The following is a 15,658-nucleotide window of genomic DNA, read 5'->3' as shown; positions in this document are numbered from 1 at the left end:
TTACCATTTTTGCTCCACAAAAAGGGAACACGGAGCTTAATGTTGTATTTGTCGAATCGCGTGGCAAGGTAGCTATATTTGCACAACTCGATTGGACTTGATTCGGATAATAGAATGCGAAATCGCAATACGTTCGTGTAATTCTGACTCGATCGGTTTTCAGTATACGGGCGAGAAGTAAATTAGTAGACTATAGATACTATAGATACCCTCATGACGTATGTTATGGGCTAACCAAACTATGAGGTATGAGACAATTCTCGCTTCTTCCATTCAACCGAATACATCTAGCAATAGGTGGAACTGAAACCGACCGGACTTCATTTTTTGTTTGAACACACGCGCTGTAATGTCATGACAATGTATTACGTTTTGGCCGGGCAATAGCAAAGACTGTGTCGGCTTTGCTAATGATAGCGTCCCGTAAGGTAATTCTTCTTCACATTTGTTGATTGCGTCCGAAGAATCGAAGTCGTTCGTGGGAATCAACGACGAATTCCAGATTATTGTTTTTTTTTTCTTCGAAGTACAATCTCTCGCGCCACTGTGAAGACGCCTTTTATGATTCTAGCAACGCTTGCGCATTGAAACTAGACTTGTTCTCTCCAACAGGTGTTTTATCAGGATTGATGACAATAATGTGATTGTTATTTTGTAAACCGAGACAGTGTGACTTGAAGTATTTCAATAATTGGTTGTGCTCATTCAAAAATACTTCCAGCTCACCGGCGATACCCATGGCTTCAGACGAAGTGAGGTTACTTGCGAATGTGTGGATGAAACTTCGATAATTCGAGCGTAGCACCATCTGTCATTTAACAACATAAATAAATTCTTTCTGTTTGAAAAACAAGCAGCGATTAAATTATTTGAATATTGTTTATACATAAATATTAAGTATTGTTTATACATAAAAAGGGTATGGAAGTTTAAATTTGTTATATATGTATTTACTGAACAGAATACATTAATGTGTTTTTCTATAAAAAATATATTTTATAATTCACTTTCGTTTATATCACAAGAGAATCACCACAAGACGTTCCACCAATTTTCGTACAAATTATCGTACTCATCCCATATTCATATTGTAATTTATGATAATATTTGGTTTGGTAAGGTAGACGGTGCCGCTTCGTTTCATCCATTTTACTACAGTTGTTGGGTCCGATGCATCGTAGCTACTCAGCATCGTGACTATCCTCTCATCTTTCCACGCTAATAATCTTTTGTTTATACTGAGTACCGTTATCTATCATCCATGGAAGCTCCATATTGATTCAGGATCAGGGTCATGAGACATTAAGATATTCGCTAAGAAAAGGTGTAAACTGATACATGGTTGGATAAAGTATAAGATTAGTACATATCGGACTCGATTATGTGTGATTCGATTATATAATATACAATTTTGGACTCGATTATATACAGTTTGAAAATTTTTGTTTACATTCCAAATATGACTTGTTTTAAGAAAAAAAAAATAACCTTTGAACGTTAAGGTGGGATTTAAGTGGCTATTATATGTACAGTGGAGTAAAAATTATAATTTTTGAAGATTTTGGTTGAATTTTCACCAGAAATTGTTTATATCGATATTGCAGCAAAATTAAGAAAAATAGAAATTTAGTGTCAAAGAACAAGAGTGGTTTGGGCAATTTTATTTGTTTGATAGAAACAATCAAGTTCAATATGAATTTTTAGGATAAAATTAATAATCACACATTAAAAATCACACTAACTTAGATGATCCACTACTATATTCTGTACTTATTTTTCTCATCTTTCAAATGAATGCAACAGAATTTTCTCACGCAGCGTTCTTTTTAGTGTAGAGTTGGCTTAAGGCAACACAGATCGAAACAAAAAACTAGAACTCTGTCATTGTTGAAATTCGAACATATGCGTAGAACGATTTTTTTTCATCAGATATGATCGTTTATCACCATCTGAGAGATTCTGGGAAAAAAATTCCATTCGAGAAAGATGTTTTCTGACTGTAAGGGGATGAATCAGAAATTAAATTCTTCTTTTTTTTTCAATTTACGTAAAATATATAAAAACCGAATGCATAAAAAACGAAAAATTTTTATGGCTCGATTATATACAGGATTCGATTATATACAGTGAAAACAGATCGGAGACTGTATATAATCGAGTTCGCGTAATTAACCTATAGGTTTTTGCACTGATCATGTTCAAGTGTTTTTCTACACATGACTTCATTTAATTTTGAATCAGGTCATCTAATTTTCGTTCACAAATGCTTTTTCTATTCCAGGCAGCTCGGGGCGATATATTTTCCAATACCACCTCGGACTACTTGTAGATGAATCGAGAACTATCAAGTCCAAGGTCCACATCCGAACATTCATTACCCGTAATAAACGCATCATTACATGTCGAACATCTGAGTGCCACTTCATTTGCTATCTACCACCATCGGGGAGGACCCAAGCTGTGGTATTTGTGTTCAGAAGCTACGATACAAGTTATGTCCTTACGGTTAGCACCCTACTAATTTATCTCCGATCAATCCTTCTGCTGGGACAGTAGTAAACTTCCCCAAATATCGTCCCTCAAGCTATCGAAAACAAATCGACCAATCGCTGGGAGGAGGAGGAGGAGCTCCCCAAGTGAACCATTCTGTATGTTTGGTATGTTTCGACATTGTCACTCAGCTTTCCATCTCTCGGAAGATGCCGACACGATGCCGAAGATTTGTGATAACGGTCGGCTTCCCGGCACTCGACACAAACGCTCACACACCCACACACATATATATTGGAAAATGAAGAGCCATTCAGATGACAAACAGGAAAGCGTAAAGCTGGCCAAGGGAAAAGTGGAAATGTGGAGAAAAATATTCGATCCTCGTTTGAAGTCGGGAGCACAGAACCAACCGGGGAGAAAATGGAAAACAATTCGCAATAAATATTTGTCAAAATTAAGCTGACTGTCAGAGAGATTGTTGCCCAAAATATTTTTGTGGCGCAACCGGGTTCTGCGTTCGGTAATGTTTTTTTTTTGCCTTTTTTCCAGGACATGAGGAATAGTAAGTTGTTGAAAAGTTGCCGACGGGGAAGACAAATGCTTTCCCGCGTTTGGATGACTCGGTGCCTTCAGGCCTCATCGAATCATGTGTCAATTAGAAGTGTTATAAATTGTTTTATTTTTTTTTTCACCGATTTAGTCGCACTATTCGGGTAGACATTAGAAGATCACTGTGTCAGTCCTCGATTTTCTCGTATATTTTTTCCACACCCTGTCATTTTCCTGTCAATTGAAAGTACGGCACGGCACTTCCGGATAAAAGGAAGAGACCTTCCATTGGGATTTTTTCCCTAAAATAGCAAAATCAAATCATTCAATCGGCATTATTAATATTCGACCCGCCGACTGTTGTTAAATCATTCGATCGCCTCCTTTTATTCCTCTCCGATAAGTTATAGCTTTTTGGGGTGATAATAGCAGCTAAACCTTTTGTTAGCTAGTCAAATAATGCAGAAAATATATTCTACTTCCAGGAACCCAGGGCATAGCCGGACGGACCGATCCGAAATTCCTCTCACAAACGCTGAATACGAAAGCAGCCCCTTGCTCGGGCTGCTATTAAACATCTCTGCCGCTGCCACTCGGCGGTCCGGTGAAGCATGGCGCGGCTTAATCCTTATCGAATTTATGAGCGCAATCGCGCGTCATTTTGGACATTTATCCGAAAAAGGAGCGCCCCTCTGACTTGAACACGACTCTGACCCTCCCACACGCTCCGTTGACCAAAAACACATTAATTTGCTGGAAGCACCCATGCAACCGGGCGGCGTGGAGAAAAGTTCCATTTTTCATCGTTTCACACACTTTTTTTCGATGACTCACCCCCTTTCCACTAAACCCAACGGCTTCCAACGGCAACGGGAGTGAAGGCTGTCGACCGTCTCTTTTCTCTCACACCTTTTTTCCTTTGCTTTTCTATTCTTTGAAGCTATGGGAAGAATTTCAAACGAGGAAATTCCACTACCGAACACTTTCCCAGAGCTGATCTCCCTCACCTCACAATGGGAACAAAAGGTCCCGTGGCGGGACGTTAAGGGGGGAGGGGAGGTGGCTGGACTAGAAAGGGTCAAACTTCCAAGAGTGGAGCGTCCAGATCGGCGTGAAATTCAAGACATATTTTCCTAGCTCTAGCTTCACCCGGCGATTGAGTAGGTGTGTGTGGGTGTGAATGTGTGAGCGATATCCACTTTTCAGCGGTCGCATTATCGGGGTTTTCCACACCTTTTTTCCCGTCGCCAATCGCTCTTTTCTTGCTTTCAAAGTTTAGAATTGGTGATTTTACAAAAAGGCATAACCGTTATGGTGAAGTGCCAAGAGCCACACAGGTGGAAGTATTCGTAAGCATTCTGCCTGCAGTTCAGAGGTCAAAATGACCGTAAAAGTGAGAGGAAAAAGCTTTTTCTTCGGCTGGATGGATACAACCGAACGGTGCTCTTATCTACCCGAAGGAACGCCGGCGAGGCGAGACTTTGAGAAATGGTTTGTTTTCTATGAGAATAAATGATTTAATTCAGCGCGCGCATTATGCCTATTGTTGTTTAGAATCCCTGATTATTATTGCGTTTTCATTGAGTTTAGGAGAGTCTCAAATATATTTTAATAGTGGGTTTATGGTTTTAATGTTAATGGAATACAATTTCATTACAATTTATACATACCAATCAGAACCATGTCATATAATTTAGTTATATGAGGTATTTTTGTAAGTGTAGGACCATGCCATTCCACTTAGCATTGTTTTGTTGGTAAAATACATCTCAAACCACAAAATGTTTGACTTCATTTGTGTGATTCTCCAACAACTGGATTAAAGTCCCCCTCTCAGTCAGAACTAGAGATGTACAAAACGGTTCATATCAGTGAGCATGGTTTTCTTTAAGACATTTCCCACACAATCATCTTCATTGCACATTTTGCTCTATAAACATCACCCGTCTTACGCCGCAAGTTTTGTCCTGCCTTCAAGATAATCCGTTCACATGGTACTGAAATCGCCGGAATACATAGTCTTTCAAAAACGATTTCATAGAGCCGAAGATAGACAGATTCTCTTTTTTCCCACCAAAGCAAAGGGTCACTTATTCTCTGAAAATGTGGCTCCACTAAATATTCATCGAGCTCATCTGTTTCAGCCGCTTCTGGATCATGCGAGGCTTGATGTTTGCCAACCAATGTATGTACTCCTCCTGTATATATATATATATATATATATATATATATATATATATATATATATATATATATATATATATATATATATATATACAACAATCAAAACGCTAACCATTGCGTAAGGTTTGAGCATCATCGAGCAGGTCGAAAAATATGGACGGAAGGGGTCTGAAGCTGCAAATAATTTCAGTATTGCACAAAGTGCGGTATCAACCCTACTCAAACTAAAGTAAAAATGGAATCGGAATGGAAAATTGTATCTAGACCAAAAGCATATAAGGTTGGTCAGAATCGAGAAGCTGGAGCGGTCAATGAATTTTTGTCTTGTCAAGCTAGACAAAATAATTTACCCCTCTTCTATTCTTCGGGATATGGCTTAAGAATTTGTCCAGAAACTGGGAAATCCTAACTTTAAAGCACAACCAACATGGACGGGAGTGATATTCCGCTGGCATAATTAATGTGTCGTGAGCGATATCGACGGTACAATACCGTTCGATTGCTCAATGTCTTTTAATAATTAGTGCAAAAAGGACCAAAACGTGATTTGCTGTGATCTGATGCCAGATACCGATATACTAGAAAGTGTTGAAAAACCTGAGAAAAATGCTGAAGATAGTAGTTCTATTAAGATGTTAATTCGAACGTTAAATCAAACCTGAAGAATATGTCCGGAATATTGAAATCAACTGAAAATGTTCCTGTGAAAATATTCGAACATTTCTTTGTGATTGAACAGTTCCTGCGTAATCGTTACAATTCAGTTTGAGTAACATACTTAATCAATATTTTCTTTGTTAACCTAGTGCCTCGTGCAAGTCGGACTCGATTTTATACAAACTCGATTATATATGATTCGATTATGTAAAATTTAGGACTCGATTGTATACAGTTTGAAAAAAAAAGTTTTTTTTTATAATTCAAATATGAATAATTTCAAGAAAAAAAATTAACCTTTCAGCATTAAGGTGAAATTTAAGTGGCTTTTATAAGTACAGTGGATTAAAAATCGCGATTTTTGAAGATTTTGATTGAATCTTCATCAGGAATTGTATATATCGATATTGCAGCGAAATTAAGAGAGATAGAAGTTGGGCGTCAAAGAACAAATTGTAGAGAGGTTAGAGAGCTTTAATTTAATTGATAGAAACAATCAAGTTTAGTATGAATTATTAGGATAAAAGTAATAATTACAAATAAAAAAAAAACTTTTAAATTTTCCACTTCATAAATGTTATTTCAATCCACTAATTTAGATGTTCCACTACTATATCCTGTACTAAATTTTCTCATCTTTCAAATGAATGCACCAAAATCGGATTACGTAGCATACTTTTCAATGTAGAGTCAGTTTGAGCCAACAGAATCCGAAACAAAGAAAAAGTTCTATAAGTCTGTCATCGTTGAAATTCTAACATATGCGTAGAAGGATTTTTTTCGTGAAATACAACCTATCTATCACCTCCTGAAAGATTCTGGAAAAAATATTTTTTTATATGAGAAAGGTGTTTTTTCACTTTAAGGGAATGAATCAAAAATTCAAATTCATACCATAAATGGGACACTTACCCTAATATATGACAATTTAAGACATAAACAAAATTAGGAAAAAATGTTCTGTATCTCGATACCTCCCTAAGTCGATGGTCCCTTTGGATATCGAGTTAGGGAGAGTTGACTGTATATATAAGGATTTCTGTCTACTGAACCGATCAACATGAAAACATAGAAATGAAACACAAATTTCTGTATAACTCGAGAACTAATCAAGCAAATGGAACCAAATCAGGCATATGGAAGTTTTAGGTTTGTTTGATGGTTAGACTCTGCCACAACCCCCCCCCCCCCCACCTTCTCTAAAAGGGGGCTGCCATACAAATGAAACACATAACTCGAAAACTAATCAAGAAAATGGAGCCGAATTTGGCATGTGAAGGTTTTACGGGGCACAAACGAAGTACAAACTTCTGGATAACTCGAGAACTAATCAAGCACAATTTGGGATATGGGGGTTTTTAGATATGAGAAATGTTTCTATGATGGTATGACACCCCTTCCTCCTCTGGACTGGTGATAAAAATATTAACATATTTCTACCAAAAATATTCCAGCCAAACATGGCAATTGGAAATTTGGAATCTGAAGAGGTTTGAGGAGACAAGAAACTTTTCTATGGTGAGCAGACATTCCTCCCCCATCTCGAAGGGGGGGCTGCCATACAAATGAAACACAAATTTCTGCATAACTCGAAAACTAATCAAGAAAATGGAGCCAAATTTAGCATATGAAGCAAGCATATGGGACAAGAAACGTTTCTATGGTAATAAGACACTTCTCCCCTCGCTCGAAGGAGGGGGGAGGAGGGGCACCATACAAATGAAACACTAATTTCTGCATAACTCGAAAGTCAATCAAGCAAATCGAGCCAAATTTGGCCTCTGAGGGTTTTAGGGGGCAAGAAACGTTTCGATGGTAAGCAGACATTCCTCCCCCATCTCGAAGGGGGGGCTGCCATACAAATGAAACACAAATTTCTGCATAACTCGAAAACTAATCAAGAAAATGGAGCCAAATTTAGCATATGAAGCAAGCATATGGGACAAGAAACGTTTCTATGGTAATAAGACACTTCTCCCCTCTCTCGAAGGAGGGGGGGAGGAGGACAAATGAAACACTAATTTTTGCATGACTCGAAAGTCAATCAAGCAAATCGAGCCAAATTTGGCCTCTGAGGGTTTTAGGGGGCAAGAAACGTTTCTATGGTAAGCAGACACTCCTCCCCCCTCTCTAAGGGGAGCTGCCATATAAATGCATAAATTTCTGCATAACTTAAGAACTAATCAAGAAAATTGAGCCTATTGGAGGTTGTAGGGTGCAATACACGTTTCTATGATGGTATGACACCCCTCCCTCCTCTGGAATAGAGGGGGAGGGGGGTCCAAAAAATTTAAACACATATTTCAATCAAACATATTCCAACCAAACATGACAAATGAAAATTTTCGGAAAACTCTGAAAAAATGAAAAAATTGAGAAAATTCAATTCCTATATGTTCTACAATTTCAAACTGACAAGCGTTGTTAGTCTATTTGATGTTTGCGCTAACAAAATTGATCTTTGTTCGAAAATGGAAATTGATTTTGATGTGATAAAACTCACTCCTATAGCTTCTTCTATCTATATAAATGAAAATGGATCGCCGAATATGTTGATAAGAGCAAAACTCGAGGAAGGAATTGTTCGATTTAGGGCTGCCTTCATTCTATCATATTTTCTGTATCAAACATTCATTAAATGTAACGGAGAAACATGTTATTTGCAAGTGGTTGGAAAATCTTGAAAGAGAATTGTGTCTGAAAATAATCCCCTAATAATAATATTATAATGACGAGTTTTCGTAGAAGTACTAGGAATTTTATAGTAAAAGGTAATTTTAAAGGGTAGATTAGAAGATCAATCAATGAACAGTTCTGCGATTGGACCCATGAACGTGGGAAGAAAACGTCAATGTGATAACGAAAAATAAATTTTGGGCGGGACGAAGTTTTCCGAGTCAGCTAGTAAAAAATAAGATTTGAATAGCCAAAGCAAATTTTTTTTTCATGACAATAATATACCGCAAGCTTCAATTGTCATGAAATCTGAATTTAAATGAACAGAAAATACGACACCATTCGCTAGATATAAGTTTTTTTCTCAGACTACCATTTATTCCAGCCGATGCAATCAGAACCTCGGGAGGGAACGATTCAGCTCAATTATAGAATAACCTTCAACAGACTCCGTTGCGTTGTCGCGTTTTTAAAATCTTAACGTTTCCATTGGTCATTCCCTCTTTTTAATGTACAGCAGTGTTCCTTCGCAAGACGTAGAATGTTCATACGGGAATCCCTCTTTCCAAATTCAAGGAATTTTCCAAATTAAAAATTTTCTATTTTTCCACATTATGCGCCAGTTTCTCAAGTGAAACAAACAGATGGCAATTTAATTTGTCATACACAGAAATCTAGATCCCACCTCAACCTCTATAATGATACTGCTCATATCCTCATTCGCCAAGGTAAGCACCTCTCCTTCAGCATTCTTCGGAAAGGATCTGGCCTGTTTACGACTGTTTAAAACGTTCCCATTTGCACCCAAAAACGAAATACTCATCTTCCTCATCTAGACTTGGCGCGGCTCTCCGGCAGCCCGACTACCCCGGCTGCTCGACTCGGCGTCGACAGCGATCTCCGTTGCGGGTGTCTTAGAAAGACACCCAAGGAGAAAGTTTTCTTCTCCTTCCGCTGGCTCCGCTCAGGCTTCTTGGCACAGACTCCCAACACCATCGAATCGAGCAATGAAATGGAAAAGCATTTGTTTGGTGTGTAATTACCAGCGCTTTTAATGCTTCATTTATGGTAATGACTCTCGGAAGAATCTTTTGCGTCCGGAAGCCGGAGGATAGCGCGCGCACTCACATACGACTCCCGGGGTCTAAAGTGCGAGGATATAATAAAGTAGAGTGTTGGGTATTTATTTTGATTTGCTGCCTACATTCCGCCGCCCCCTGAATTAAGGTGAACGGAAGCCGGGAAGCTATTTAGCGTAAGGGAGCCGAGGGTCTATGTGTGTGTGCGACCGTGTGTTCGGAATTTTAAAAAGCAACAGGAGTGCAATTGAGAACATCTGCCACTCGAGGTGCTTAATTTTAATGGGCTTTAAGGGCCCCCCGTGGTCATGATGGATGGCACTCTCAAGATAGTGAAGCGAGAGCGAGCAAATGGCAAAATTCAAGTGAAACTTTATTTGGAGTTTCTTCGAACCACAAGAACGCAACGTTCTTTCATCGGACTGAGGCCGAAAAGAATGGCATGTTATCCTTGCTTAACGCACCAATCGGTCGAACATCCTGCGTGACCAAATAAAGCCCATCCTTCATTCTTTTATTTACCGAAATGAAATGAGAAAAAAAACCTCCGCCCGGCCGGCCGAAGGATCCACCCGCATGAGGAGCGATTCAATGGAAGAGAAACTTGCACGTCATGCATGTTTTTCCTCACGTTCTATTTGGTCATACAACAGCAATAAACAACTCGGTGCCAGACCCAGTGGCTGAGATGCTTTCACCCCCACAAGGACTTCGGATGGATGGGAAAAAAGAATCCAAGCGCCGGCAATACAAAACATGATTAAGGAAGGAAACATCACACGTTACAATTGTGGCGAGGCACAAAGCTGCCGAATGATCGACTGTAGCTCCAATCGGGAAACACTCCTGTTCTGTGAGTTCCTAGAAAATATCACCTCACTAATTTACCCTTAGATTGCTATCGATAATGTCATCCGAAACCGCCTCAGAAGACTGTTCTCTTTAGTTTCATCGAAATTGGTGTTTTGATTTGATGTACGTTGTATTAGTATTTTGACCACGTGATGACCACGTGCGATGTTTTAAACCAGGGATACTCAAACTATTTTGAGCAAAAGACCCGTTTTCCAGAATGAAGTGACACCATCGTCTTCCTATAACCAAAATTCTTTTAAAAAAATATCTTTATCTTATTCATACAAAATACCTACCAATTTGAAAATATTGTGATTGGTTAATTGAGTAATCTTGACATCATTTTCTCTTCTATAAATAGACATAAAATTCAGTAAATGTAAATAATAATTGACGATTGTTAATACAAATTATAACAATAACACTTTCTACTAAAATATGAGTCATCACAAGTTGTTTCACGTATCACAGTTTGACCTGGTCGACCACCAAAATCAGTTTTCGTTTATGTCGACCCCTGGGAAACCGACATCGACCACTTTGAGAACCCCTATTTAAAAAAAGGGTGCACCGTTGAAAATCCGCACACACAAAATTAATTCCCAAATTCGAATTTTGATTAGACTATCACCATATAGTTTAAGAGCGAAAGGAAATAATTAATGTTAGTTTTGGCATCATTCAGCCTTGGCTTTAACCACAGCCGTAAGGTTCTGCACGACCTCAGAATCAACAGTTTTCCGCATATTACTTAATTTCTTCTATATTCTTCACCACTTTAGGTCGTTTTAGAAGGTGCCCAGTATTTGTCAGTGTTTCCTAAAACTTCACTGTACGCTATGTAATACGTGTGAGTAATTTTGGTTTACGATACAAATAAAATTTAGCTCACCCGCAGTATATATCAAACATCGACACATGGCTCACCCGCAGTAATATATCAAACATCGATACGTAAGAGAGAGAGATAGAGAAACGAATTCATTTAGGGGGGAGTCCCTTCAATATGACGGGGAAGAATGAAATAAGATAGCCCAGTCGTAGAGTGAGGTAGCAGTTAAACGCCCGAATGACTGTTGAGTCATGTTGATGGTGAAACTGCTGGAAGAAGCCAAAACTCATTTCCAATTGAAAACGAAGGCGTATTTCTCCATAGTCCGTTGACTATCCTCAGTTGAATATGACCTTGCCGAGCTCTGGATCTATGCGACCAAAAATCAATTTTTTCGCAAGTGTAACATGTTTAAGACTTTGGCTTCCATTTGATGTGTCGATCTAGTAGTTCAAAGGTTATGCATTGTTGAAAAAAAGGGAAAACATGATTTTTCAGACCATCGTATAACTTAGAAAAATCATAACTCAAAAAGAAAAAAAAATGCCTCTTTGATTTTTGGATATGTTAGTTGAAAAAAAAACCTCAGCATAAAAAATATCATGTTGGATTTGTATTTTTCAAGATCTACTGTATTCTACTAGTCAAGCCCTTCCATTTGATACCCATATCGATGGGGTATTGTATATATGTATCACCATTTTGTGGTGGAGGCCATTTTATATTTGCATTTTTCATAAATAACGGTGTTCTACTAGACAATCCCTTCTATTTGATACCCATATTGATAGAGTTTTGAAAAAATGTATATATGGCGCCATTTTGGATTATCATTTTTCATAAATAACTGTTCTACTAGTCAAACACTTTCATTTGATACCCATATTGATGGGGTTTTGAAAAAAACTACGGGTAGGTTATAGCTGTGATATAACCGCAAGGTTGACATAGGACTACCGTTAGCTCAGTAATCATTTGTTTGAAGCTGTGTGTCATTCAATTCTCAATGAATGGATGAAGTTATATTTTAGAAAATTGCTGAATGTACTTCTCGTAAGTGTGCGAGTGAAAAATTTTATTGTATGCAGAACAAAAACCATGCAAGCTAGTTGAACGCAAATAAAAGCCATAAGAGCTCGAATTGCAAGCAATGATGCAAATTGCAATTGTGTTTACACAAAGCAATCAACAAATTTTGCTTTCGCAGCCAGTGATCATGCGTCCAACCCCTGACCGAGTACAACTGAGATGGACTTCAAGCAGGTACCCATTTTTATAGGTTTTTTTTTAATTTGAATATTTTCAATCAAAAAGATGAAACGCACACTTCAGACGCAATTCATCAGTCAGCCAAGTTTTCCAAATTTATAAATCAACCAAATACATACTTTTAGCAAAACCTTATTCTACTCTACAAAGAGAACGATTGTACCGAGCTACGCGAGCGATCGTCAAAACAAAAATATGTTCTAGTATACTCTCTGTTTTAACGACGTTGTTAATGACGTTAACTGAATGCTGTTTAGAGCATCACTAACTAAATATGTTGCAGTCACGTAATTTATATCTCACTTTGATGTGACGTGACATGTTGCATCATGATCGCTACACTACTGGCACTTCTACAAAAACACTGAGAGAGCATTGATTGCAATGGTTCCTCTCTCATCTCTCTTCTCTCTCCGTAATTCAGACGTATAGGATTCGGACGTTAAAATCGATGTGCTCATTCACCGAACAAAATTGTCTTGCGATTTTCGAAATATCTTTCATTACTTTTATTCTTGTATCAACCTGTCTAACCAGTTATTCCATGCAAAATCGATATATTGGTTCTCAGGTTTTCATGAAAAGTGATAATTTTGTTCTTTATCGCAAAACATTAGACCCGTATTTTTTTATTGTTTTATTAAGGTGATCATTTCCATTTTAGTGCGATTAAAAAAATCAACATTTTCCACTTTTTTTTCAAAAATGTCTTTTTTCAAATTTATAACCTTTGAACTACTACACCGATCTTTTTTGAAAACATATTATACTTGCAAACAGATGAATTTTGTTTTCATAATTATTGATTGTATTTGTTCTTCATAGTTTTCATGGTCTCGGGACCAAGGGCGCTATGTTTTTTTATATTTTCTGATTTTTTGGACCATATCTTCAAAACGGAAAAAACGCCTTTCTGATTTTTGGATGTTATGTAAAAAACCCCAGCTTTCAAGAAAAAATATAGAAAAATATGGCGCCCTTGGTCCCGAGACCATTTTTTCATTGTGATAGATAGTAGAAATATTTCCTATCAATTGATGCAAACATCTTTCCGATCTATTAAGAAACGTTAGAAAATTTTTGTTTTTTCCTACATGTTCTGTGTTTAAGTTTTTATTTCAACCCCCAAATATTCCAGTTAGACGTAGTCCCACGTCAAAAATATCTGGCCTCTCCACCCTTCGACATTGCATTCACCGTTTTGCCGGTGGTGTTCATCTCCCGACTCACGCAATTCAACCATACGGATAGACGGTATCCGTGTAAAGTGTTGTCATTATGGTCTTCCCCTTCTGCTACCCAAACTATCCATCCACATCCGCACACCCAACCCACCGGCTGCCGATGACGACGGAACTGGCAGTTTGTCTTCGGCGGCTCTCCCATTTCCCCCTCAGAAGAGACCGGATGTCAATGCGTACACAATACGAACTAAACGACGTCCAAGAAGCGCCATCTCATCGGCAGCTGCTTTGTGTGGCATGAAAAATGGTTACAATGTGACAAATAGGATACAAACTCTATCAAGTGAAAGGTCCAGCCTTCAAGCTTCAAGACCACCACTGCTTCCGCCGATGTCGCCCCTCATTGCAACAGCGGTACTGACATTCATTTTCTCCTAGTGGTGCGTGGGTCGAGGTGGTACAAATCAGTGGATAACATTCAATTCAATATTAAAGCAAACCCCCCGAGACATGGCATTTCCCTCCAAGTCATGCAAATGTCTGGATTTATTTGCTCCCACATTCAATCACCAGTTTTATTGCTTTTTTCCCTCATCATTGCCGGTCCGTAGCCGAATACTTTCGGTTTATCGTTCACACCGCCGCTGCCCATCCGCTGTTTAAATTTTAAATTCTATTTACGCTCTCGACCCCCCGAAATCCCCATTTAGCCACAACTCCAAATCAGCGGATCGTGAGCACATGAAATCAACTGCCAAATGTCCCGCCCAAAACGGTCGTAATGACACTCTCAAATTAGTACAAATGGTTCTCAAGATGGAACTTACCTTAAATTTAATCAACAGGCGAACTTTTGCTTCCTTTGTTTCGCACAGTTCCTTCGCCGCGCGGTTTTTTTCCCCTTTTTTTGCTACCTGACGGCGCGGCGTTTGAAATTCTTGCGCTTCGTTTCACTTTTCACACCTTCACTCTGCAAACAACACCTCGCCCACTCACTGACTGCTCTGGATACTGAAAGTATATTTTTTCACCACTTCAAGCAGCACACTTCAGAGCACACTTTTCACAACCCACGTCTGGGAAACACTTTGTTTTGCTTCAGCCACTTCGACTTTGCGACGCAGTCAAATTTAGCCGGGTGACACCTGTCCAGGTGTCGACGTTGCCCTCCACGGAGGCGGAGAGGGTGGTTTGTATGCCGGTGAAACAAAAAACCTGCGAGAGCAAAGAATTACCTTAAATCAATTTATTATTTATTCGATTACGACACGGGGATCCCGTTAGCGTCGGTAGCGTCGCCCGCATGACAGTCCCGGCGCATGAAAAGGAGAAGATTTCCAAAATGGAATGCATCCTTGATAAGTGCTGTTTTATTCAGTTTATGGTTACACCGAGGGGCGCGTTTTATAGCCCCATATCTTGATAATGTTGCGCGCAAGAAAAAAAAAGTTTCTTCGAGCGCTTTAAACATGATGTATTATTTTATTATCTCTGCGATGTTATTTTTATGCTATCTAAATTGTCTTGTCTGTCTTGTCTGTCTTGTCTGTCTTGTCTGTCTTGTCTGTCTTGTCTGTCTTGTCTGTCTTGTCTGTCTTGTCTGTCTTGTCTGTCTTGTCTGTCTTGTCTGTCTTGTCTGTCTTGTCTGTCTTGTCTGTCTTGTCTGTCTTGTCTGTCTTGTCTGTCTTGTCTGTCTTGTCTGTCTTGTCTGTCTTGTCTGTCTTGTCTGTCTTGTCTGTCTTGTCTGTCTTGTCTGTCTTGTCTGTCTTGTCTGTCTTGTCTGTCTTGTCTGTCTTGTCTGTCTTGTCTGTCTTGTCTGTCTTGTCTGTCTTGTCTGTCTTGTCTGTCTTGTCTGTCTTGTCTGTCTTGTCTGTCTTGTC

The 15,658-nt window shown here is 38.8% G+C and overlaps 1 protein-coding gene across 3 annotated transcripts in view; it reads right to left on the bottom strand.

Annotated features, from left to right (window-relative positions):
• The window catches only part of LOC129764827 (uncharacterized), a 576,657-nt gene that overhangs the window by 367,828 nt on the left and 193,171 nt on the right, over positions 1–15,658 (bottom strand). For 2 of the 3 annotated variants that reach the window (XM_055764341.1, XM_055764359.1), the window contains exon 3: positions 14,606–14,993. The exons of the other annotated variant lie outside the window; for it this stretch is intronic. The gene's annotated coding sequence lies outside the window, so the exon portion shown is untranslated. The remainder of the gene's footprint in view (positions 1–14,605; positions 14,994–15,658) is intronic. 3 annotated transcript variants of the gene reach the window in all.

Source organism: Toxorhynchites rutilus, chromosome 1 (genome assembly GCF_029784135.1).
Source record: "Toxorhynchites rutilus septentrionalis strain SRP chromosome 1, ASM2978413v1, whole genome shotgun sequence".
NCBI classification, from domain to species: domain Eukaryota; kingdom Metazoa; phylum Arthropoda; class Insecta; order Diptera; family Culicidae; genus Toxorhynchites; species Toxorhynchites rutilus.
Note: the sequence above shows the minus strand (reverse complement) of the source record. Positions and strands in the feature narration are given on the sequence as shown.